Source organism: Lepidochelys kempii, chromosome 7, assembly GCF_965140285.1.
Source record: "Lepidochelys kempii isolate rLepKem1 chromosome 7, rLepKem1.hap1, whole genome shotgun sequence".
In the NCBI taxonomy this organism is placed as follows: Eukaryota; Metazoa; Chordata; order Testudines; family Cheloniidae; genus Lepidochelys; species Lepidochelys kempii.
This window is the reverse complement of record NC_136386.1, coordinates 84,792,413-84,819,310: the sequence shown is the minus strand read 5'-3', so window position 1 is coordinate 84,819,310 and position 26,898 is coordinate 84,792,413. Positions and strand designations below refer to the sequence as shown.

Below are 26,898 nucleotides of genomic sequence, written 5' to 3'. Positions count from 1 at the left end.
TTCCCCTCCATCCTGAAAACATTTCCACTGGCGTACTTATCGAATTATTGTACAATACATTTCCTGAGCAGAAATACCTATGTAGATATCTGAAGTGTGCTTTATGGGGGATGGCCTTACTTTAACTTTCCAACAGGGGTCACTACAGGGCAAACAACATTCATAGAGATTATAGTGTAAAAACAACTACTATTGCGGGCAAAGGCCTGAATAGAATATTTTAAAATAAAATTGCAAGTTAAAGCATTATGTTTTAAATTTATGAACTACAAGTTTTAAGTGGTGTAACAAAAAGGTTTATAGAACACACTTGACAGTGTTTCTCAAATTTGTAACTGAAGCAAGTCTGGAAGTATCCATACACTCTGCTTCAATAACAACTTTAACATTATTAATGAAGTGGTTGGTTTCTGAGTTGTTTTGAGGTTGTGGAATCTATGTAATCCACAATCTGGAAGCCTTAGATTTCTCTGTAGACATAATGCTGTGCCTGGTCTGTTTTCATTATTCATTCTGGCTAATAGAATTGATGGGATCAGCTGCCATAATTTCATACAGAGATACTTGTCCCTTTTGCAGAGGGCTAAATAGGAGAATGGCAACTTCAGCCTTGAACATCTTGCTTCTCTCCTTTTCCTAAAAGAAATTCCACCACAAATAAGCAAACCCCCAACTACAAAACAATCTTTATTGCTCCTGGTGGAAAAAAATCAATGTTCACATCACAGCAGGAGTCAAATGAATTTACATCAGCCATATGAATCTGGAACTGCTCATTGTCATGGAATGGTGAATATTTTGGAAAGTTCCTGAATGAATGTGATGCAATTACACATTCTTCCTGTTGTGAAAATGACAGCTTTATGCTAAGGCCATGTCTACACTACCACTTATGTCAGCAAAACTTATGTCGCTCAGGGGTGTGACTATTCCACCGCTCTGAGTGATATAAATTGTGCCAGCATAAGTGCTAGTTTGCACAGCGCTATGTCAACGTGACAGCTTCTCCTGTCGGCATAAAGCGTCTTCGCCACACATGCTGTAGCGGCGCAGCTGTAAGTGTAGACATCCCTGTGTCAAATGATGAATAGCAGTTTAAGGAAACAGGTGCATGTTGCCCTGAGAAGGAGAAGCCTTTTGGAATGAGACCAAATGTATTATTTTGAAAGAGATACAGTCCTTTCCATTTTTGATAGGCCCCTGACAACCCTATTTACACCTCACCCTTGAGTTTTCATATTGCATCCCCTGCCACTCTGGTGTAGACGCCTTGTGGAATGTATTAATTCAGTTGTTCAAATAGCCAGAGGAATCGTTGAATGGCTCCGTCGGCTGCTAGAAGCTTGGAATGTTGTTTGTCCCAGTTCCTGCTGGCCTTGGGAGTAGAAGATTGGGAATTGAACCCAAATCTGCTGCATGGCCATGCAGTGCACTGGGGTAGTCTACAGGTAACTTACAGTCAGTCATGCTTCGGAAATACTCAAATCCACACACCTGTAGCATCGTAGAGCAACTCATTGTGCATCTCATGCTGGCTGCAGGGAATTATGATCCTTGATTTACTGACTATTGCTCAGTTTCCTTGGAGTTGCTTGCTGCTGCATTTCAGAGTAGCAGCCATGTTAGTATGTATCTGCAAAAAGAAAAGGAGTACCTGTGGCACCTTAGAGACTAACCAATTTCTTTGAGCATGAGCTTTCGTGAGCTACAGCTCACTTCATCGGATGCATGCTGTAGCGCATGAAAGCTTATGCTCAAATAAATTGGTTAGTCTCTAAGGTGCCACAAGTCCTCCTTTTCTTTTTGCTGCTGCATGAGTCTGCTAAAAAGATGTACAATAAGCTATGTTGTCTGCATTCTGTTCCTCTAAATTTGGTCTCCTTGTTCACTTTCTCCTTTCTTGTTGAGGGATGGTATTGAGGATAAAGAGTTTCTGGGGCTACTGCAGTATTCATAATAAACCATGGAAATAACATGGATGGGTGATGGCCAGTCATTATATAGCTGCCTCAGATAACATCATACACATGGATGAATTTCACTGAAGTTTGTTGTTTTGGCAATGCCCTTGGCAGAATTCTATGCATTATCTATACGTTATCTTGTATAGCATTCAAGTCCCTTAAAGGAACATTTTCAATATGAAAATCACATTTCCATCTGAAAATATTGTTCCTACCAATTCTTGTTATGGGTAACCCCACAGATAATGAGGACAGAGCAGGCCTGGAGAAAAAGTGTACATTTCTCTGTTTTCTGTTGCTCTGTGCATTTGGTGGCACTCTGTTTCACTGTTCTGTTGAGGCCCATGCAGTGCTCTGTGCACCGGCGTAGCGCTCACATGCATGCTCCAGTAGACTCTGCAATTCGGTTTTCTGCAGTAGGAGCATCAGCAAAGCTGGCCTTTCGGTGCTACTGTTATTTAAATTAAAAAAAAAAAAAAAAAAGGTAGTGACACGCATTCCAGTAAAAAAGACTAGAAGTTATATTATGTAGAAAATAATGTGGTGTGCACATCAGCATGCTCAAATGGATTAAGTCCAGGCAAGTTTAATATTTAAGTCTCCCCATTCTTAATAGTTTTGGATTTGATTGCACCCTCTATAATTTGCAGTTGCTTTTGTTATAGATAGGGCTCCCTGCCCAGGCCTTGTCAATAATGGATTTTTATGGATTGGTTTTAAAATCATTGCCTAGAGGATTGAATAATAATAATAAAACCTCTGGGGTTCAGAGGATGGGGGAAATATCAAATTCCAAATAGCTGTTTTTAAATAGCAGATAAAACACACATTTGGTTTGCTGACAAAACCTTTTTATAGAACTTTAACTTCACATATCCTCTCTTCCATTTTCAAGTATTTGAATATGAAGATTTCTTTTCATATATAAAGTTTGTTAAGCTCTTCTCTTTTTTCAGCACTTGAGCTTCATAAATAGTATCATGGCACAAAATCTATGAGAGGAAAGCTCTGTTGCTTAGAAACAGTCTGGCAACAGACCCAATTTAAAAAAAACAGAGAGAAAAAAGGCAAGACAAAAACACGCTCCCTCCTCCGCTAAAAGGGGATGGTTGAAAAAATTCTGAAATGTTAGCAAAAATTTTGGGAAAGAATAAACAGGAAAAGTGTTGGTGACATTCTTGCAAATTCCTTTCTTTCTCTACTTCCTGCCCATTTTTAACCAGTTAACGAGTTTGTCATTTTTGTCTAAATTTGAAGGAAAAAGGGAAATATTGCAATTTCCCCCGTTTCTTTCTCAACCATTTCTACTGCTAAAGTTTCTCCAGGGATTGATGTTTTCTGTAGTGTAATAAACCAATGATCTAGTTTGGTTAGCTCAGACAATCGAAAAATGGGTGTAAATTGGAGGGAGGGGAGCTGGTGGAGTGACAACTCAACACTTTCTCGTGATTCTTAAAGAAGAAATGATGAAAAGTGATCTTGAAGCTAAAAGGCTAAAATGTCCAGTGTTTCTTCCTGGATTGTAAACTCTTTGGGGGTGGGACTTTTTGTTCTCTTTGTACAGCATCTAGCACAATAGGGTCCTTGGTCTGCGACTGGGGCTTCTAGGTGCTACCAGGACATAAGTAACAAATGAATGAGGGGCACATTAGGTTTATTTTGATTTTGCTAATTTTTTTACGTTTACATTTTTTATCTTATTGTTAATGTTATGTTATTCTTGATAAGACAATATAAATACAGGAGTGTGTGAGAGAGAGATATGATCACAAAGAGTTTTACAAACTGTATAGAAATTTCCTCCCCCTCCCCTCCGAAAAGCAATTAGATTTGGGATACAATGCAGCAGCTATTTAATGTTTATATTATTATATACTATGTCTTTTTTCCTTTGAAAGTTCTTCAAAAATTCTACTACATTCCTAACATATTCTGCCCTTGTTGTTATGCTTCTGTGGTTCCCACCAGCAGATTAAAATGTGATATTTTTTCCCACCTCTGTTACATTCTTACACCTTCCTGTTGGTAGTTTTCCCTGTTGCCCTTACATGTAATGTACACTTTTGTTTACATCACCACTGAATTTGGCCCATATGTCTAATTCTTGTCTATCACTTAATTTTCAAAGGAGGATTGTAAATGTTTTGGCTTATCAGTGAGTGTGTATTCTTTGTGGAGAACTTAATGAAAGCTCAAGATTTTTATCTCTTTCCTATTTTTTCTTGTTTATTTCCCCATGGAAGCTCAGTTCAGAAGCACCACCTAGTTTTGCAGGGGAGGGTCTTGCTTTCTAGTCCATTCTCTAACTGGGGCACTGCAGATCAGTGGTTTTCAAACTTTTTTTCTGGGGACCCAGTTGAAGAAAATTGTTAATGCCCGCGACCCAGCAGAGCTGGAGATGAGGGGTTTGAGGTGTGGGAGGGGCTCAGGACTGGGGCATAGGGTGTGGGGGTGAGGGCTGTGGGGTGGGGCTGGGAACGAGGGATTCAGGGTTTGGAGGGGGCTCAGGGCTTGGGCAGGGGGTTGTGGTGCAGGAGGGGGTCAGGGCTCTGGGCTGGGGGTGCAAGCTCTGGGGTGGGACCAGGGATGAGGGATTTGGGGTGCAGGAAGGGGCTCTGGGTTTGTGGGGGGCTCAGGGTGAGGCAGGGTTTGGGGCATGGGGTTGGGGCACGGACTTACCTCCGGCGGTTGCCAGACAGTGGCACAGCCAAGGTTTTAGAGGCAGGCTTCTCGCCTGTTCTGGTACTGAGGACCATGCTGCACCCTGGAAGCGGCCAGCAGTGGGTCCGGCCCCTAGGCAGAGGTGCTCAAGCGGCTTCACACGGCTCTCACCTGCAGGCGCAACCCCCCCAGCTTCTGTTGGCTGGTGACTGGCCAATGGGAGTGCAGAGTGGGTGCTCGGGGTGGGGGCAGCGCACGGAGCCCAATGGCCACCCTGTCTAGAAGCCGGACTCGCAGCTGGCCGCTTCCGGGGTGCAGTGCAGAGTTGGAACAGGTAGGCACTAGCCTGCCTTAGCTGGGCAGCACTGCCGACGGGACTTTTAACGTCCTGGTCGGCGGTGCTGATCAGAGCCGCTAGGGTCCCTGGATGCTGAGCAAAGCAACCCAGTGCCTTACAGGCTGGCCCAAACTTTGAAAAACACTGCTATGGATGATTTGCCTCCAGTCATACAGAACATCAGAGGCCTGGCAGAGAATCCAGATTAGAACCCTGAGTCCTGTTAGCTCCCATCTCTTTGCTTCTAAACAAGACCACATGGTCTAATTGGCTTGACTGGAGTTGTTATTGGCTTTGCTATGACAATGAAACTGTTGCTGTGGTCAATGTGCTCTTATGGCCCAGCAAGGAGTTTTCATCCCTGCCTAAAGTAAACCAATTCCTAGAGCAGCCTGTAAGGTAGGGAGTCTGGCTATTATCTAGTAGCCTTGGCACATGCGTCATATTAACAAACTTTCAAGCCCTGTCTTCCAGCCTTACCATTTTCGGATTGCATATGGGCTCCGTTTACATTCCTTTCCCTCACTCCCACTGACATCTAATGTGTTAATACTATTTTTCTTTTCCGTTAGCCTGTGGTATTCTATAAATATTTATTTGGCTTCTGCTGGGCAGCTGTAGTGTGAACTGACAGTGTCTTCAAAGGAGGCATAATATCCACAGAGGATATTCAGTATATTCTTAATTTGGAGGCTCTGAAAATACCCATACCATTTCCTAAAATTAAAAATCTCTGACATGGTTGAGGCAGGGAGGAGAGAGAGAGAACTTTAAATTAGCGCCGTATGCAGATAGAATGCTCCAGTTGCACTTCAGCATTTAACCATGTCTAGATCAGTCTAGAAGATCTTGGGATTGGTTTTAGCTCTCTGTGACACAGGTTAAGAATGCTGCCCAGGAAATGTCAGTGGGCAGCAGCCACTCTGTATGATTTAGGAGCAGCAGTGATTGGCTTCAGAGGGAGCTGTATCTAGTTCTTGTCTTTGTGACTGAGGATTTAAATTTGTGTGGTCAAGTAAAACTAAGCAGGATAATAGATGGGAGTCCTTGTGTCTCTGATATGAGCTAAAATGACCCTCTCCCGCCCCTTCACTTCCTTGGAGTTGAGAGGAAAAAGGAGTTAGGACTCTGACTGATTTTTTTTTTTTTTCTGGTTGAATTTTCTCTTTTCATCAATCTGTACTCAGGCAAAAATTGGCTGCCTGGCTTGAGGTTTCTGATGAGGAACTGAGATGGAAAGTGGATGCAAAGCCATTGTCTGCTCTGCCAGCTCTGATCTTACTTGGATTGTTTCCAAAGCCTTAAGAATGTTCATAGTACTTTCCATTTCCAGTGGTGCCTCTTCGCTGGAGAACTCAAAGTGCTCTACAACAGCCTCCCAACAGGCCAGGGTTGGGATTTTAATTAGGATTTAAATCAGCTAGCAGGAAACCTTGATTTATATTACTGACTTCAGTTGTGCTTGTACTTTTTAGTTATGGACCTAAAAGAAAGTTTAATTCTCATTAGTTGGTAACTGTTAAAACATGTTGATTTGCAACAAATATAGCCTTACACTAAATTTGGTGCTTTCTTATGCTAACCAAAAGGGTATGCTATATTTATACATATTTATTTAAGCAATTAAAAATTAAAATAAAAAAGTAGCCAATTTAAATACAAAACTGATTTTGATTTTAAAAAATCCGTTTTTATCCATTCGTCACCGGTCGCGTGCAGTGGATAAATATCAGTATACCTGTCTAACCGAGGTTAAGTGTCTTGTTCAAAATCATACTGTCTATAAATGGCAGAGTCAGAAACAAAAACCAAGAGGTCCCAAGTCTTCTGATTTAACTATGAGATCATATTGTCTTTCGTAGGTCAGGATCATAAGAACAGACTGAGATGTGGAGTGTGTTGAATACTTCACTTGCTGTTATTCAGAAGAAACAACTCTGCCTGGCCATGCTGAGGTTCTTGTTGGTTAGTGCTCATTCCTATTTGCCGTCTTTTGCATCACTGACCCTTCCTGCCCGTGGCTCACCAGTGTTTACCATCAGTGAAATAATATTTTTCCATCTAAATGATGATGGTTATTATTTATATAGCTCTAGCGCTAGACACTTTACAGATAAGAAGCCTAGATCATCTTTTCCACAAAGAACTTACATTCCTTGTCCAACATTTTATTTTGACTGCAAATCAGGGTGTGATGCTTGGCCAGAAAGCGTTAAACATCATGCAAAATAAATGACTCAAATTCAACCCTTGAAGACATATGGGGAGATAATGTTTGTGTTTTTGTGTATTTATATATGTATGCGTAGTGGTCAACAATGTAATCAACAGTCCCTGTCTGTGCTGTATTCTGATCATTCAAAGATCAAAAGAACATCCTAGCATTTAAATGAAGTGTAAACATGGGATATCTCTGTATTCATCTCTCTTTGAAATGTATAGCAAATCAGCGGTGAATGGTGAAGGAATAGGTGATTGTCTTATGTTAATTCATATCGTTAAGTACCGGAGATAGACTGCCTGATGGATAAATTGCCATAATTAATCTGTGTGAATAGTTATAATGATGGATGCTTAGGAAATAAGGGCCTATTGTTCCCCGAAGGACTCCAATTTGTCAAAGAAGACCTGAAATTGTATAAAAGATCCTTGGGTCCTGATCCTTTTAATCTCAGATCTGCTTAAGCTTCATCTGGGGAAGTTTGAATTGCAAGATGAGATCCCAGTTAAACTGGTACAACCTGAATATGATATTGGACATTGGACTTTAACCTATGAACTGCATTCTAAAAAACTCTTTGCAACTACAAAGCTCACTATCTCTGCTATGAATCTGAACCTCAACAATTGAACTCATGTCTGTATGTATATTGATCTTTTAATCATACTCTCTCTTTTGTTTTTTAACAAATTTTAGTTTAGTTAATAAGAATTGGCTGCATGCGTGTATTTGGGTAAGATTGGGAATATCCATTAACCTGGGAGGTAATGTGCCCAATCCTTTGGGATTGGTAGAACCTTTTCTTTTATATGATAAAATCAGATTTTCAGAAATCTGCATCATATTTGACTTGGGAATCTGTATGGAGGCCTGAGGCTGGGTTACTTCAAAGGAACTGTGTTGTTGGCTTCTGGACAACCAATGAGGTAATAAAGAAGCTGTTTTATGCTGGCTTGGTAAATCTAAGTATTGAAATATCCACTGGGTTTTGGGGATTATCTGCCCCATTCTTTGCAGTTCATCCTAATTGGGTGACCTCGCCTGGCCCCCTCTGGGACCCCGGTCACACTGGGGCAGGAGTAAAAGCAAGAAGAAAACCCTAAATGAGAACAGACAAAACTTAAAGATTTTTGTGTGTGTGTGAATCAGCTATAATTGGTGATAGTAAGCTGCAGCAAGATACAAGTGGCATGGTGCTAGGACTTTGTAGGGTACAGGGAAAACACCTGGTTCCATAGGAATGTGACTTCCCCCTATTGTGCAAGATAGGGACAGCCTTGCTGTTTGCCTTTCCATTAAATGTGAAACCTAGAGGAAGGAGAACAGGGAAGCTAGATTATTGTAATTGGCCATGGTGGGGAGAGAAGAGATGGCTACCTGGCTCCTCTGTGTGAAGGTTCCCTGACACCATGCAGTATGCTCAGGAATTCTAGGGGATGTGTATGTTTGTGGTGATTGCCTTCAGCCATTGAAATATTCTTTCAGTACTACTAAATCTAGTCCAGACAGAGTCCTGAGGTTCTCTCCACCTTTTTTCATTTTGAGAGAACTATCACTCTGCGTCTCTTATAATATTTTTGCCCATAGGTGGTGCTAGCCCATTGGGGGGCCACCCACAAACAACACATATTAAAAAAAGCGAATGGGGGCCCGCTTTTGCTGCTTGGGGCCCTAAGCAATATAGCCTTAGTCTGCTTACGCCTAGCGTTGGCTCTGTTTTTGCCTTTAGGCAACCACCACTGTAGCAGGTGAGCATTCTCCTTCCCACGCTGTGCCATCTTTTGATCAGCGAGCAGAAGCTGTTCACATAGCAGCTGTCAGTATTGACTCTTTAGAAGCAAAGTATTGCGCACCAACCAAACCAGGGAGCAGAAGACTTAACATTGTATTGGAACGTAGGTTTCCTGCAGTCACCAACTGTTGGGGTAGCTGATCTGAGACACTGGAGGTATAAAGAGTGTGTGTAGTAGACTTCCAGAGTATTGAAAGGAAAACAGAGAACCATGTAGAGGTGTACAAATTAGTGAGTAATCGTCTCTATTTGCAGCCCTAAGTAACATAGACAGCACCACTCAGAAATGGAGTTTGACCACAGATTCCATATTGGCATGAAGTGGACAGTACTAGTGGGAAATGGAGCTCTAAATTCGATCCCAAATTATTTTTTGTTAATGTAGTCTCATTGAGTACAGTTACAATGTGCAAACTTAATAAAAAAAGTGAGAGACTGTAGGGAGATTGCTTGTCTTTAGGGATATTGCCCTATTCTGGACTGTCATAAATATAAAGGGAAGGGTAAACACCTTTAAAATCCCTCCTGGCCAGAGGAAAAAACATTTCATCTGTAAAGGGTTTAGAAGCTAGGATAAACTCACTGGCACCTGACCAAAATGACCAATGAGGAGACAAGATACTTTCAAAGCTGGAGTGGGGGAGAAACAAAGGTTCTCTCTGTCTGTGTGATGCTTTTGCCGGGAACAGAAAAGGAACGGAGTCTTAGAACTTTAGAACTTAGTAAATAATCTAGCTAGATATGCATTATATTCTGTTTTGTTTAAATGGCTGATAAACTAAGCTGTGCTGGAGGGAACATATTCCTGTTTTTGCGTCTTTTTGTAACTTAAGGTTTTGCCTAGAGGGATTCTCTATGTTTTGAATCTGATTACCCTGTAAGGTATTTACCATCCTGATTTTACAGAGGTGACTCTTTTACTTTTTCTTTTCTTTTAAGAACCTGATTGCTTTTTCATTGTTCTTAAGATCCAAGGGTTTGCATCTGTGTTCACCGATGCAAATTGGTGAGAATTTTTATCAAGCCTTCCCCAGGAAAGGGGGTATAGGGTTTGGGAGGATTTTTGTGGGAAAGACATTTCCAAACGGGCTCTTTCCCTGTTATATATTTGTTAGATGCTTGGTGGTGGCAGCAATAAAGTCCAAGGGCAAAAGGTAAAATAGTTTGTACCTTGGGGAAGTTTTAACCTAAGCTGGTAAAAATAAGCTTGGGGGGTTTTTCATGCAGGTTCCCACATCTGTACCCTAGAGTTCAGAGTGGGGAAGGAACCTTGACATGGACAGATGGCTCCTCCCTTTGAGAGAGAGAGTGGAGCACTCTGTATGGCTCATGCTTTGGCATTATTTGTATAGTTTGTCATGTCAGTGAAGTGTTATTGAATTGAAATGAATGTGTGTGGGTGTCTGGCTGGATGGGGACACTAAAAACTACAAGGAAGCGTAGAAACAAGGGGAAGGTGAGACATCCAGCAAGAAGAGATGTGGTTGTAGTGAATAATTCAGAGGAAGAGGGGTCTGATTTATCCTGGGCCCTGTAAATCTCGGTTAGATGCATTTTTTGCATTGAATTCATTGTAATAAAATGTCTTTCCTGGTTGCAATAAATTGACTTTGTTGTCAAGTGCCTTGGTATAAATGGAAGGAGTTAGGGTGAAAAATGTAAATACTTTAAAAAAAAAAAAAAAAGGAAATTCACAGATCCTATATGGGAGGAGATTAGAGATCAACCAAGATCAGGGCCCTACTGTGCTTGATGCTATGTAAAGATAGAATGAGAGTCAGTCTTTGCCCTGAGGAGCTAGCAGTGTAAATAGACAAGATGGCAAGGGGTGGGGGAAAGGAATATAACATACAAGTAGAGTGAACAGTGTGGTGGTCTCCAAACAGCATGAGAGTTCCATGAATGTTTGCCTTTTTAAAAACTTATGTATCTGTTTTATTTTTTAGGTGTCAATTTGTTAGAGGAAGAGTAGATAAATGGGTAGGAAGGAAAGTGAGATGTTAAAGGGGGAGAGGCATGGAGGGAAGGAAAGCAAGTGTGGAGGGTGGGTCAAGTGAGGCTGAAGTGCAGTCACTGTGTGGCGTAAACTTTATCCATGTGTGATAAGCATGACATTTCTAGCTTCAGCAAATTGATCCAGCAGGACCTAAATAAATGCTCTAAAAGGTAGTAAAAAGTGGTCATTTTGAAAGCTTCTAACTGTTAACCTCATCAATAAGCTTATATCAGACATTCTGAGAAATTCAAGCTGGGCACATGTGTGCCTTTAGGGAAGGAATAATTTTGTTTTTCTAATACAATCAGTGGGGTAGCTCCCCACTCAAAACAGCATTTTCACACAGATTTATCTGTGGGATTGAGACCAGTGCCTGGCTTGTGTATGTCACATGCTCTGATCACTGTCTCTCATTCTTTATGCTTAAATGGGTAAGAAATTGCAGTTTGTAATTCTGGTGTGCAGCTGCCAGGTAGTGCCTTTGACATTGCAGGAATGAAAAAATGTGTGACCCTTTCCTCCCCTTTCCCTCTTTTTTACCATTTAGAGTCTGGTTTTAGGCTGGACACACTGATCCTGTTCTGTTCACCCTGGGACTGCTGATCTGGGCAATTCACAGATTCCAAGCACTTGGGAGATCCAGATGAAGAGACAAATAACTGTTGCTCCCCACCCCTGCTACCATTGTTCTCTCCCCCTTCCAATCCAAGGGCAGCTGAGGGCCCCTTAAAATGGGCAGCATAAAAAGAAGGTAACATCAAACAGCTTAAATATCAAACATTAAAGACTCTACACTTTAATGTTAACTGAGACTAAAATCGCTTGACAGCTGTTCTTGTCAGTAAAGTGCAGTGCTGTCTTGCCCAGTAGGTGGGGATAGGGGTCAGGGTGGGAAGAAGACCTCCTGCTTTTGAGCCTTTTATCAGCATGGCCTGCATTGAGCTACTCCTGCTGCAGCAGTCCCCATGTAGTGCACTCACTTAGGTTGTGTGCTGCTGTTGCCAGGAGTCCCAGGCCTTTGATTGGCAGAGAGAGGCCCACGGAGTTGGCCCTCTTTAAAGTCCGCCCCCACATCCTCCAGCACACAGACAGTCGAGGCTGTTCTGCTCACAGAGTGAGAGAGCGGGCGAATGAGCCAGTGCCTGTTGCTTGGCTGGTGCTGTTTTTGCTGGCAATGGGTAGGGTTTGATCACTGACAACAAACTATTACAGATTTTGCTTCTCCTACTGGCTCCTCGATCAGCCCAGAAGGATGGGTTTAACTGCTTTGTCGCCATAGCAGCCCTTAATGGATTGTTCTGAAAAGTTACAAGGAGAGTGAGAGGATTTGTTTAAACCTGTGCGGGGAAACTGCTTTCTGCAGCTCTGAGCTTTACGGTTTTTTTTGTTTTTTTTGCGCCCCTTCAGCACAGCAAAGAGGAAACTGAATGATCTCTGGAGCTGCTGGAATCCAGGTACTGTAGCAGCTTTGTGCAGGTTGTTTTGCTCCTTTTGGATGAGTTTGAACCCCCTACCACCTCACGTTGAGAATTTTGTGTGTGTGGTGTTTTTTGTGATGCTGTTGTGGTACTTTCAATAGAGATTAGTTGGGACTTAACTAGGTCTTGTTTGCCAACTTCAGATGGACTCGGCTGTCTTATTGTGTTTGGTCTTTGTCAACAAAATTCCCACTCTCTCTCTTCCCCTACCTCTCCATTGTGCGTGGTATTATTTCTATAGTCTCTGATGTTGGAGTGATTTTCTTCCTTGCTTTCTCAGCATGGGTGAGCTATACCAAGCACAGGGCTTCCATATCTTCTGTCTTCATGTATGAGACCAAGGACGTTTTCCTGTCTTGTCCTTCTGAGATCTTAGTTATTGTCCTATTGTTGGTGGAAATATTTAGATTTCTGCCCCTCTCTTTTGCAGAGGCAGGAAAGCACCCAGGTAACTAGTGCTTCTTTGAGAGGGTGGCCTAATATAATCGTAATACAATATAAGGCTCTAATGTCTTTCTTTGCCTGCACTGGGGACCATCAGTTTTATAATGGGCTTCTGCCTATGTAAAAAACCAAAATACTGCTGTGGAGACAGCAGACTTTACTCCTTGGGGTGAGGAGTGGAAAGGGAGTTCAGATTGTCACAGGTCTGTCTGAGATGCAGAAAACCAGAATTGACAGAAAGAGGGGTGTGTGTGTGTACACTTGCATAGCTAGTTGTATATGTTGATGAAAAGTGCTGTGTAAATGTAAATTATTAATTATTCTGTGTTCCATTTAGCTTTGATTACTTCTTAAAGTTTGTAAACATTTCAATCTAAAATGGATGTTGTTTTAGCTTGTGTTTTTAACTATATACACTGGTCTTTCTGTGGGCTGCACTGTCCCTTGGGGGTAGATATACAACACAAGATACCCAGTTTCATTCCTTGTACCATACAGTTGGTGAGGCCTGGCATTCTCATAATTCAAGTCCTTCAGCCTGGTATAAGTTCTTTGTGCCTAAGGCACCTGTCACTTCCATTAATGTTAATAGAGCTGACACATGTGCAGAGTGGCTAGAAAATAGATGCTTTTTATTTTCTGTTTACAGCATGAATTTAAGATACCTAAATCAAAGGACTTGTCTTGGGCTTGATTTTTCAGAAGTGTTAAGCACCCACAACTGCACTTGAAAGTCAGTGGGAGCTGTAGATGCTCAGCACTTCTGAAAAATCAGGCCCTTAACATGTTACTCTATGTTGATACTTTAAAGTAGTCTTGTGATAACAGTTACATTACAGGATAGGAAATGTGGTTTTTCTTAACCTCTACATTTGGCGCACAGACATTCACCCATGTTTGCAGACACGCAGCCTGAGACACACCCATGTATACATGTGCTGGTCTCAAGGCTTCAGTTCTGTAAAAATTTATACTTTATAAAGTTGCTTTGAAGTCACAAACAACATGACAGCACTGTAGGAGCTTTAGCCTTGGTGATGCAATTGTCTGTTCAGGCTGATTTCTTAAATACTAAATTAAACACAACCCAGCCAGTACCCGAAAGGAAACTCTCCCCTGTACATCAGACACTGTTGTAAATCTACATGGTATTTAATGACACCATCCCTGGTCATAACTATGCTTTGCAGAAGCCCACTGTAAACATGACTTGCTCTAACACACTTCTGGCAATAACACACGCACATACTCTTGCATTCCAGTGCTCTCAAGTCTACCAGTTTTTTTTGTCCTCATCCAACACAGCAAGAATTGACAGAAAATATTTTTAGCTTTCGAGGATGATGTTCAGCTCCATCTGTCTGCAAAAAAAAGTCCATGTGCTGGAGAGAGAAGGGGACTAGTCTCTCATATAGGCTAAAAATGAGTGCTGCTGTTACCGAAAAAAGGGCATCAAATCAAAATAATATGTTGCATGTGTATACATTTGACTTTCTCTTTCTTTAGAGTGACACTGCCTTATATCTGCTTGATTTCAGTGAGAACATGAAGAAACCAGTTTGACTTTGTGATGTAGAGACCTTCATTGCTGCCCATCTTGTAAAATCAACATGTGCACAGTAGTTTTTTCTGTTTTTAAAAAAAACAGCAAAAAAACCCACAACAATGTATGTGATAACACAGGCAACACATCCACATCTCTGAGAGTATAACCAGGCCCTTAGGAGGTTAATGGTACAGGTGGTTGTGTTAAGAATGGACCACTTTGTGATGTTAGTTGCCACAGATGTCTGTGACTGTAAGATGAAGAAACAAAGTCAGCCATTGAAATTTATCCGTCTCCAGTTTAATTTCATCATGCTGGCTTTGATTCCTGCCAGAGAGGTTCTTAACAGTAATGGGAATCAACCTGTGACCCTTGTTTGACTCTCTAGATAGAGCCTGGCATGCAGCTCTCTTTATCTGTAGGTCTGCTGTTGGTAATAGTTTGCACTTCTCTAATGCCTCCCATCTATTAATATTAGAGCATTTTTCCAGCTCTAGTAAATTAAGCTTCACAGTATCCCTATGAGACAGAAGTAATATTAATGCTCATTTTGCAAAGGAGTAAATGAAGACAGAGAGAAATAGCTTGGTTTTTAACCCCATCAAAGCCAGTGGGGACTGTTGGTTCTCAGAACCTCTGAAAAAACAGATCCTAAATAATACCTAGCTCTTAGGTAGTGTTTTTCTTCCATAGAAGAGCTTTATGGTGGGGTGTGTGTGTGTGTGTGAGAGAGAGAGAGAGAGAGAGAAATATGAGTATCATTATCCCCATGATTTGCCCAGGGTTGTGCAGGATGCCTGTTACAGAGACAAGAGTCACACCCAGATCTCCTGAGACCAGTTTGGTGCTTTAAAGGGACACTGTCAATATGAAATCTTGTCAGTTTTAGAAACCTGAGATATAGGTAATTTCAGGTCCTATGTCTTCCCCGCAGACCCCTGCCAACTTTTGTGGCTTTGGAATCATATTTTTCTGTTTTTAAAAGTAGTTTTTCTCTCCCCTGTTGCTGTGTGAAAACCCCACACAAAGAAAAGAGGAAACTCACCTTACAGGGGAAATGGTGAAAATGGCTGTACGCAAAGTACTGTCAAATGCACACAATAACACTGAGAAACAGAGACAAATATTTTCTCCACTTGCCTTTGTACTTGCACTTGTTACAACAGTAGCTAAGAAATTTCCAGACAGAAGTGTTCTATTTAAGTCAATGGTGTCCCTTTAACCAGCATTCCTGCCTGACTCACATGAAGCAGTGCAGGGGTGCTTTGTGTACACCCATCCTGTCACAGAAATGAGAAGCTGCTGGAATCTCCCCTTACTTAAATAATGAAGAAAGATAGAGGAAGAAGAAAGAGAGGACACAACTCCCACTTCCTCCTATCAAAATGGGTGGGGAGGAAGGCAAGAAAATTGGGCATTAAACTTAGTCAAAGAAAGTTATAAAATAACCCAAATGTAGTGTTTTGATACTGTGATATAGCATCAGTTCCATACCTCTGGTGTGAAGAGAATGTTAATTGCACCCAAGTCAGGAAATGCCGGTCAAGACTGATGCATAACCTTAACTCTGTCCATTAATACATATGCATTACATTAGTCTTTAGTTGTGCGATCACATACTATTTCTCAGCAATGCAATAGAATATTATATCAATTTTTCTAGAACTCTAGGTACATGTGTATGGCAGGGAGTCTTAAATTCAAGTATGTGGAAAGGATATGGTAACTGACACAGAAGGCTTTCTGGGGGGGAAGAAAGAAGGCTTGGCATGCAATTAGGAGTGCAGTTTGCAGTACTGTTGTACTTGCTCTGTTTTATAGCTGGAAACCACCATAAGATGCCAAAAGTTGAATCCTGGAGCTGTTTTCTATTGCAGCCTGTATGCAGTGGAACACCAGCATTTCAGAGGAGCATAACTGGTACTTTGGCTGCAGCTAGACTTACGCATCCCCTGATGTGTGAGGAACATAAGGCACTGAGGTACCCAAATGGTTCTTACGTGGAATGCCTCATTTAACCAATCCCAAATTCCTCACAAAGGCAAATCTCCTATGGAAATCTTAAAGTGATTTTCATTGGCATCAAATCCTGCTTTTTCATATGTGCATGCAAGTCCCATTGAAATCAAATGGAATTAAGTTAACACCTAGGAGGGCAGAATGGAGCATCCTGTATTAAAAGGGATACTGTGAGCTCAGTCGTGAGGGACAGGGAGAAGAGGGCAGGGGGAGAACTGATTTATTTAAAAATAAATACATTTTCCATAGAGTGTGTTTTTATTGTTTTTATTTAAAGAATTAAAATGTTCAGAAGGCTTTTTCTGCCCCCAAACTGTGCTCATAAGTTTCTTCTAGGTACTCCTCTCCATTGTACATCCTCTACCTTCCCCGCCCCCCACCTCTTTCCTTTCTCTCTGTACACATGCCTGCTTGCTGATTCTTCAGTTTCAGCTCTGCTGCTGTTGGTGGCGGTGAACACCCTTTTGCAGAGCTTGTGGCTTGGTGTGCAAGGGAGCTCCTTCCAGTGTAGTGTATGAGTCTTCCACCAACAAATCAGTGAACTGTACACCAGATGTTATCTAATGCACAAAGTAAACAAATTGGGGGGGAAACACCAGGAAAATAATGTTGTTTTCAGTTATAAAGATCTTATGGGTAAATAAGCGGTACAAAGTTTTGGATGAAACTATGATTTTTTCAGGTTGAGGGGTCCTTTTAATGCCCCTGGCTGTAGCCTGCGGTGGGAGTAAGGTGGTTGCGGGGAACCTTCCTCCTTGGAAGCCAGGAGACTGTTGTCTGGGGGTCTTGGACTATTCAGGCCTGGTCTGCATTTAGAATGTAAGTCAACATAGCTACGGCACTTGGGTATGAAAAATCCACGCACGATCATCATAGTATGCAAACCTAATGCCTGGTGGGGATGCAGCTAGGCTGACAGAAGAATGCTTCCATTGACCTAGCTACCATTGGTCAGTGAGGTGGAGTTCCTACAGTGATTCAAAAACCCCTTCCATTGCTGTAGTCTGTCTATGTTACGAACTTACAATGGCATAGATAGGGCACTGCTACAGCGCTTGAAGTGTGGAAATGGCCTCGGTCTCAGAGACATTCATGCAAACTAGTTTCGCTGTTTTGAATACACCAAAACAACTTGTTATGAAAGTGCTGAGAGAGAGAGACAGTCGGTTTTCATTGTCCCCATATTGAATACAAAGATGTGGAGGGAGGAAAGGAAATTTTTTTTGTTTTGCAAAAGGTGTGGCTTATAAGAACCCGGTTTAATAACAACTGTCTCTTGTGTGCGCTGCAGGAATGTGGAAAGACCATGCGTGGCTTGTAAACTGATCCACCTTGTTGCTTTCAGAACTTTCTAATCAGGAGGGGAGGTGGTGGTTAACTATGAATAGAACAAAATCATAGCTTTCAGTTTCCAAATATGCATCTTCTCATATGCAGTGTGCTCTCTGAGCTGAGTATTATGTACACAAGCTTTTCATGTTGCCTTAGCTGGCACTTAGCACTTGGGTGTTTCCTTTTCTCTAGGTCAAAAACCCCACTCAATTTAATGAAGGGTTGTTCCTGTCATCTAGCTTCTTATTTTGGCCTATGCTATTGGCCTCCATGTAGGAAGAACCAGGGTCATACTGTGGCATTATCTTCTGTAAAACGGTCTGCTTCATCTGCAAAAGGAAACTAGTCCCTTTTTCTTTCCCTTGCCAGCTAGTGCAGTGTTGCTTTTGGAGGAGTAGGGATATTTGTTGTCATTCACTAATGATTGCTGTAAGAAGTTAAATAGCGTTTTATTGGAGGAAATGCATTTCACTTTGAGGACACCTGTGAAGGAGCAGGAGAGAAGGCTGCCAGGCACAGCAGGGATTAAAGAAAACCTCTGGGCTCAGTTAGCTCTGCCTCGTTCTACCTGCAGCCAATGCCAAGCCTGGAGGGGGAGAAAAGAAGGGAGCCCGGCTCAGTCAAGGGCTGACTGGTGAAGAGGCAGGAGCTCTCTGTATGCCTGCCTGAAGGCACAGACCAGCAACCTGCCTGCCAGCACAGCCACTGGAGGCAAGTGAGTCTTCCCCTGCCAAGGGGAACCTACAGAGAAGCCTCAACTGTGGGGCAACTGGACTAAGCCAGGCCACGCCCCAAACTAAAGGACTTACATAAGGAGCAGGCCAGGAAAACAGGCCCTGAACTCCCCCTTATGGCTGGGAGAAAGCTCCATCTCCCCTGTTTAGGGGTTGAGCGACATGGGACCCTGAGCCAAGACCTGAGGGAAAAGGATGAGTCTGTTCACTCTACTGCCCCTGTAACCAACTATCTAGCCACTAGGCTGCCTGGCCACTGAAGACCCTATCACAACACCCTATAGTGTTACCATCTAAGTAATGATTGGGAGTGGTGGGTGCTTTGACCAGTGGCTTGCAAAATCTGCACATGCTCCCCAGTAACTGCTGTCTTGGATTCCCTCTGACAAAAGGGAGTCCTTGGCAGCATAGCTAAACTGGTGGACATGCAGCTTTTTACATGATTCGCTCTCCCAAAACCCTGATGGGATCCCATGGATTGGAAATATTATTGGGCCACAAATTCTGAAGGGGCAATGGAACTTGGAATTCCCATTATGGGGAGTGGAAATAGATTTCAACTTTCTGAAATTATGTTGGCAGGAAGACGATCTAGGATTTTTTATTTATTTATTTATTTATTTATTTATTTGATTTCCACCCGACCCCCACGACCCACACTTAATAGTTAACATCGAGTTCCAAAGAGAATCCTGGTATAGGTTTTAGCTGTTGAGACAATGGCCCAGACCCATAGCTGGTGTAAATCAGTGAATGAAGTTAAGATCTGGTCTGGCAATGATACTTTGCACTTGCATATGACTCCCATTTGAAGATCTCAAATATTTGAGGTTTGCTCATTTTTTAAAATATCCCTCTGATATAGGGAAGTAATATTACACTATGTTATGGAGGAGTAAACTGGCACAGAAAGAGGCTAGAGTAAAGGGACTTACCCAGGTCACATAATGAGTTGGTGCTGGAAGAAGAATATAGGAGTTATGACTGGCATTGATGTAACCGATAAGCATCCCCACCATAGTTGGTCTGTTATCATCAAGCTCCTGAAATTTGATTAGACTGCGAAGTAGTCTTCCAAGAGAATAATACTTAGTACTTATATAGTGCTCTTAATGTTCAAACATGGAAGTGCATTATACACATTATTTAATGAATCCTCACAACAGTCCTTTGAAGGGTAGGTGTGACGTTGCACTCTATATGATTTCATAAAAATATGCTAATGAGTGTGAATATAATGTAACTGGGATATGCTTCATGCAAAAGGTCTCTTGTAAGGTATCATTACAAAATTTATAATATACTGAATGTGTTCATCCTATTTGTATGAATGTATCATTCTTGTATCTGAAACTAGAAATATAAAATATAACTCTGAGGGCCTATTGTAATTATGCAAAGTGTGGGCCATTAATGGTGGTTTGGAATCTTGATGGCTTCCGTTAACCAGGACAATTGACTGTAGATGGCTCTGTTTTACTGGTAAGTCTTCCTGTATACTTGTGTGCTGGGAAATGGGTAATGAAGTCTTTCACTGAACTGGAATCCATCTTTAACCTGGTGTTTTTCCATTGAGAAGGAGGGGTGGGAACCCAGAGAGGGACAAAGGATTCCTGCCTTATGCAAAAGTGGCTGGAACAGAACAAAGTGGGTGGCCATCATGAGAAATCCCCTAGCTACCACCTGAGCTGGAACAAGGGCTGTACCAGGGGAAAGGATTGTGCCCAGACTAGGCAGGCGTCCAGTCTGTGAAAGAAACTTATTGAAACATCTCTGACGGTGAGATTTTATCTGTATTCAGTTTTATTACTGTACTAGACTTAGACTTGCATGTTTTATTTTATTTTGCTTGGTAATTCACTTTGTTCTGTCTGTTATTACTTGGAACCACTTAAATCCTACTTTCTGTATTTAATAAAATCACTTTTTACTTATTAATTAACCCAGAGTATGTATTAATACCTAGGGAGGTGGCAATCAGCTGTGTATATCTCTCTATCAGAGTTATAGAGGGCGAACAATTTATGAGTTTACCCTGTATAAGCTTTATACAGGGTAAAATGGATTTATTTGGGGTTTGGACCCCATTGGGAGTTGAGCATCTGAGTGTTAAAGACAGGAACACTTCTTAAGTTGCTTTCAGTTAGGTCCGCAGCTTTGGGGCACGTGGTTCAGACCCTGGGTCTGTGTTGGAGCAGACTGGCGTGTCTGGCTCAGCAAGACAGGGTGCTGGAGTCTCAAGCTGGCTGGGAAAGCAGGGGCAGAAGTAGTCTTGGCACATCAGTTGGCAGCTCCAAAGGGGTTTCTGTGATCCAACCCGTCACAGTAGGTTAACAATTATCCCCCTTTTATAACTGGGAAAACTGAAACAGGGACATTATGGGATGTGCCCAAGTCTACAGAATTAGACAGTGGCATATCCAATAATAGGAACTGATGATTCTCCATCCTGTGGCCCAACCACTGGACTAGGATTCTCATGGAATCCCTGTTGCTGGAATTATTTTAAAATAGGCTGGGCACAGGATTTGGCAATATACTTTGGGAAATAATCCTTCACAGACTAGTGAATGGACTTGATTAACTACTGTGGGATTTTTCCTCCCCTATAGAATAGGTGTATAATTTTTGAAAGAGTTTTTGTGGTTAGTTGACTGGAAATGTCTCATGGACATCTGTGCAGTCTTTCAGTTGTGTCATAAGTTTAATGTGGTTCTGGTTCTCAGTCTTGGAGATCCAGTCCCCATTCTTATCCCCTTTATCATAACTACTGCAACTTATTTGAATGGTGGCTTTAGTTTGGCAAATGTCAATCCTTGCAAAATTGATGTCAGAGGAGAGAAGGAGAAGCAGTTTTTCTGAGTGTATTCATTGTGAAAGTTTGAATACCTACTTTCAAAACAAAATAGCATGTCTAGGAGTTCCTTTCTAACCAGATTCAATTCTGCAGTGGCAACTCCAGACTAACAGGCAGAACATGAGGTACAGGGCAGGAGGTTTGCTGATGAGAGATTTTCATATATATAAAAATGACACACAAGGAATCCTCTATTTCTTTCTCTCTCTTTGTTTTGGTGTGGGTATCTTCCTTGTGATAGCATCATGGACCTTCTAGAAGCCTTCTCTTTTAAATGGAGTAAATTGCCTTTTCAAGACAGTGAATTGAGTCAAGGGTGAAGAGGGCAGGTCTACTGGTCAAGTCACAGGATGTAACTGAAATGAGGCTACTGTGAGGGTAAAGCCTGGTTTGATCCTTGAATGGTGAATGCTTTTAGGGATACTTTTGGGGATTGAGGCTTTCCTATTTGTAGGCCTTGTCTACATTAGTCCTACTAGCCATGAGTCGTATTCCACTTGGGTTCTCAGAGCCCATTTTGGAATATCTATTGGGGTCATAATGGTGGTTTTGATTGATAATGACCCCTAGAGGGATTAATGGGTAGACCCAGGCTATGCTAGCATTAAAGATGGTAAGTATATCAAATTTGCTCCTTTTGCCATGCGCCAGCAGGGTTGACACAGGCCTGCTGCACATCAGAACTTAAATCCCTGCTGGTGTGCACTAAGGCACCATGTAGACAAGTTCTAAACAGAAATTACTTGCTGTGCAAATTCATCCTTTTGTGCAAACTCCATTTTCTTCAGCCTAGTTATATCAGGGATGAATTTGGCCCATAATGAACTTCTTCTTAGCTTGTTTTCCTTCTGCTCTAGAGATTCTATCTTTGCTTTATCTCCTTCTTCTGCATCAGTGTTTACTGTGTCTTCCTTTCCCCTGGCAACTTGCAATAGTGTCTAAGTATTTATATGGCCCCTTGGCCTTCACCTCAGTATCTGAGCACCTCTCAAGCATTTTAAAATAGGAATAACAATTTCTGTTCCTTCCTAGCCTGGAGGAGAACATAACTCGATTAGTTTAGTGGTTTTTGTTTTATTTGTGTTTGTGAGAAACACTTGTTGAAGGGAAGCTAAGGCTCAGAGCTGAGATTTGTCGTTATTTCTGAACATGGAAAGGTCTGTGGCCAGTTATATCAAAGATGGATTCCAGAGGTTAGGCCTAGTTCCTGTGACGATTCCCCTATTGGTTGACCATTGAGTTGCTCCAATGGAACAGAGTCATGGGAGGTCATGGTTGTGGAGGGAAGGATGATTTTTCAGGTAGTTTCCAAGCTCTGGGATATCAGGGCAGTGATTACAAACTGGACTATGTATTCAATAGGGAACCAGTGGAGAGGGTTTGAGAAGTAACATATTGGATCCTGATGTGGTGATGTGATTGGAGAGGTGCCATAGAAAGCAGACTTGGAAAAAACCTGTTTTTTTTTTTTACAGATTGATCTTGTGTAGAGCAGATCATCATCCTGCATAATATTGTACAGAAAAACAATGCATGGCAGTTGCCAGTAGCCCTGAACTTTGTGGATTTTCAAAAGGCTTTTGATCAGGTAGAGAATCACTGTGGCAGATAATACGAATCTATGGAGTCCCCAGCAAAATCATTCAAATTATTAGGAATTTGTATTGGAATGTTCAATGTGCAATAAAGATAAACTAGGAGCTAACAGACTGGTTTAAAGTGACTACTGGTGTTAGACAAGGTTGTATCTTGTCCCCCATTTTGTTTGTAGACGCTATTGACTATGTGACAGACTGTCAACATGATTATCAACGTTGCCAGTCAGATGCCCTTGCAATCTCTGCTAACCAGAAAGGTGTTGTTAATAAATCAAAGATGGAAGTTATGAAAATTAATTTAGGTTGTCCATAGATTGAAGTGTTATGAAAACTAAATCTAAAGCACCACAGAACTGTTTCTATATACATTTGGTTTATAATGCCAATGGAAAAAGTGGGTTTTTAAAAGAAGCAAATTCCCTTTTAGAGTCTGCAACTCAAGACCTGCAGCACTTTGCTAGAAGCTGAGTGGCTCGAAACTGGGCATTGTATTTTCATTGTGCAAATAAGCAAACAGTGTTAATGGCAGATAATTAAGTTAGTGGCCTTCTAAGCCTTGTTATAGAAAGAGGAGGGTCTGGAACAAGAAAAGAGTTTTAGAAGACCAGTATGCAATTAGGTTTTGTGTCATTTTAAATTATCTCCTTTTTTGTTAAAAAGTGGTAAAATGATATTAGGGAATTCTGTGATCTTATTAGTCGTCATTAATGATGTTTTATTGATCTCTTTTCTTAGAGAGTGAAGTAGTTCAGCAACTAAAAGTAGGTCTCACCCAAGTTCTGTTGCCAGGATATTCAAGTTTTGTTCCTAAAACATCTTTTTACCATCTCTGGCATAGTGCCAGACCTTTGCTTAAAAAGGAAGATTTGAAATGGGTGATAAATGCTTTACAAAAGGGCAGCCTGGAAAAGGCATCTTAGTCAGAGGAGGCACCTCTGATTATATATTGTCCAGAATGTAGCATATTCAGAATACAGGAGCACAAGGGTGAGATTCACCCCTGGTATGAAGGGGGCCACGTTCTAAGTAGGGAGAGTGAATTTCACTGCTAAACATCAAGATGGCTTTATGGGTACCAACCCTGCTCTAAAATCGCTGTACTGATTTCCTGATAAAATTCAGAATTGAGATCAAAGTATTTTTTACTAAAGTAAAGCACAAAGGAACTGTGGTAATGCGTACTTGATAAACCTTTTATTACCATATGTTAGTTGCACAGTGAAGTCTGAATCAACAAACCATTATCAGTGTCTGCTGATACAACTTCAGGTCTGATTCTGATCTCACTTAAACCGGTTTAATTCAAGAGTAATTCCTCTAAAATTAGTGGAGTTAGACAAATATGAGAGGAGAATCAAGCCCTTACCATCTGAGACTGTCTACACTAGCACTTTTGTCAGTCAGGGTGTGGAAAAAACCACCCCTCACACTGACATAAGTTTCACCAACAGAAGCACTGGTGTGGACAGTCTTCCGCCAACACAGCTACCGCTGCTCATTGGGGGTGGTTTAATTATGCCGATGGGAGAGCTCTCTCCTGTTGGCATAGAGCAGCTACATGGGAGATCTTACAGCGGTGCAGCTTTAGCGGTACAGCTGTGCTGCTCGAAGGTGTGTAGTGTTGACATAGCCTAGAGATACAAGGCCTATAGTAACTGTATGTCTATTGGGGAGACTCATTACTCAGTTTTCTCTGTAGCATCTCATCTGTCACCATGACATGAAGACTGTGCAAGAGAGAACCTGTTTGTTGTAGCCTTTGCTTTCAAAATTTTAGAAATGCTAGTGCTTTATTGGGCAGTGTTTTATGTCTCTCCCTGGACAAAAGAAGCTGTATGTAAATACATTCTGTTGTGGCTATCACCATGGCTATTGAAAAATATCCTAATGTAACTTTTATTGCATGTATATACAGTATACATACGTGCAATGTATGTGTATTTGTTGGTTTGCAGTTGCTGTGGTTGAAATTGATCAGGGGTTTTCCTGGCGCCTTACCTTGCTTTCATCACTGTTGTCAATAAAAAGGACCAGCTGGCAGGTCAAGGTCCCTCCAGGTACTAGTGATAACAATTATTCTATAATAATGATTGATGCAATAATTATAATCATAGTAAAAACCCTTTTTAAGACAGTTTTAACCCTTTCTGAAGTCTTTTTAGACCCTTTTTTAATTGTGGTTCCTCATGGTAGTTTCTTGGCCTCATCTGTGCACCCCTCCATTTTAATACCCATCTTCCCTGGTTAACAATAGTGGTGGCAGCAGAAAACAATGTCTTGCCTTGATCAGTCTAGTTGGATCCTCATACCCCATCCCGATGTATATGTCAGGTGATGGTAGGGGTTGTTACACTTCATATATTAGCAATAGATACGGTGTTATTTATTTTCTATCTCTAGTTGCAGGCACAGCAAGCATAAAACAACAATTAAAGCAGAACAAATTAACCAAATCTTAACTCAAAAGAATCTCTCCTCAAACCATAATGAAAGTACAGCATGCATACCCTCCAGTCCACACTAAGGCAAAAGCATGAGTGATGATAAATTCTCCAACAAATGCAGATTCTGTGAGAACAAGTGGGAAGCAAATTCACAAGCTGAGGGTTCTGCACTGAAAAAGCTATTCCTCCAGGTCCCAGAGTTCAAATCTAGGATCTATAAATGAGCATTTCATCTAATGTCCATTGTCAGCACAAAATATGATCTCCAAGGTATCTAGAACTGAAACTAAACAGACTTTATTGATCAAAACCTACACCTTGAATTGCATCCAGAAACAAATGTTTAATTTAGTGCAAACTATGGAGCACATGTATGATATGTTTTGAGTGTGAAACACTAAGTAAGCAGGCTGCCACTTTCAGCATTAACTGAAGTTTGAGTGGACTTAAGTGTAACCCCATGTAGAGAGCATTAAATGAATCCATTGTGGAGTTGATAAAAGCATGGATAACTATGAGGAGGTCAACATCCAGAAGAAGAGATCACGGTCTTCTCAACAAGCAAAGATGGGGAAAAAAACGTGTTCTTGGCTGGTGATGTTTCCTGGAAATCCAAGAGCAGCCACAGACACAGCAGGATCCTTATATTGTGAACCTTAACACAAGGAGTTGTTACGCTGCAGTTGAGGAACCAGATATTGCTTCGCCAGATGTTGGCTGGGTGGAAGAAATCTTATCCACATTGAACCTAAACCAAGTAACAAGCCCAAATCTCAGCTGGGACACGGAGAAAGAAAAGGATATGTCTATGCTGCAATAAAGGACCCAAAGTATGGCCACTGCTGGCCCAGGTCCGATGACTGAGGTTTGTGAGGCTCAGGCTGCAGCACTATAAAATACCAGTGTAGGCATTTGGGCTTTGAGATCCTGCAAGGCAGGGGTGGGTCTCAGAGCCTGGGCTCCAGCCTGAGCCTGAATGTCGAACTCTGCTATTTTTAGTCCTGTGAGCCCGAGTCACCTGGCCTGGGCTCTGAGATTGGGTGCAACAGGTTTTTTTTTTTTTTTTTGCATTGCAGTGTTGGCATACCCAAAGAAGTTATACCACCTGGGTCCGATGAAAGAAGATACAGAGCTGAGTCAGCACACACACGTGACATGGCAGTCAAAATGGTTTTCCTTGTCAACTTCTTGGTTACTTTTACTGGTTTATTCTGGCACATCTCCCATTCAGTCTTCCATGAGGGCCCATAGGTCAGATGCAGCCTATAAGAGGATGTTTTTCTCCTGTAAGGGCTAGAGGGCCTGGAGCCAGGCAGCCCTATTTGATTATCAGACCCAGTTGGGAAGGGATCAAGTGATCATAAAAGCCAAGAAACAGCTCACCTGGGCAGGGGGAGAACTGCAGAAGGGAGGTTGGCTCCTGTGACTGCCCCTGGAGAAGAGAGGGATATTGACTGAAAGGTCTTTGGGCCCCC

At 41.7% G+C, this 26,898-nt stretch overlaps 1 protein-coding gene across 5 annotated transcripts in view; it reads left to right on the top strand.

The window, feature by feature from the left end:
• PALD1 (phosphatase domain containing paladin 1) overlaps positions 1–26,898 on the top strand; it is a 193,058-nt gene that overhangs the window by 2,822 nt on the left and 163,338 nt on the right. The window contains exons 1-2 of one of the 5 annotated variants that reach the window (XM_073353589.1): positions 12,057–12,149; positions 12,379–12,425. The exons of 1 other annotated variant lie outside the window; for it this stretch is intronic. The gene's annotated coding sequence lies outside the window, so the exon portion shown is untranslated. Of the gene's footprint in view, positions 1–12,056; positions 12,426–17,258; positions 17,278–26,898 lie in introns of those variants that run through there. 3 more of the 5 variants (XM_073353590.1, XM_073353588.1, XM_078853816.1) reach the window with 3 other exon arrangements.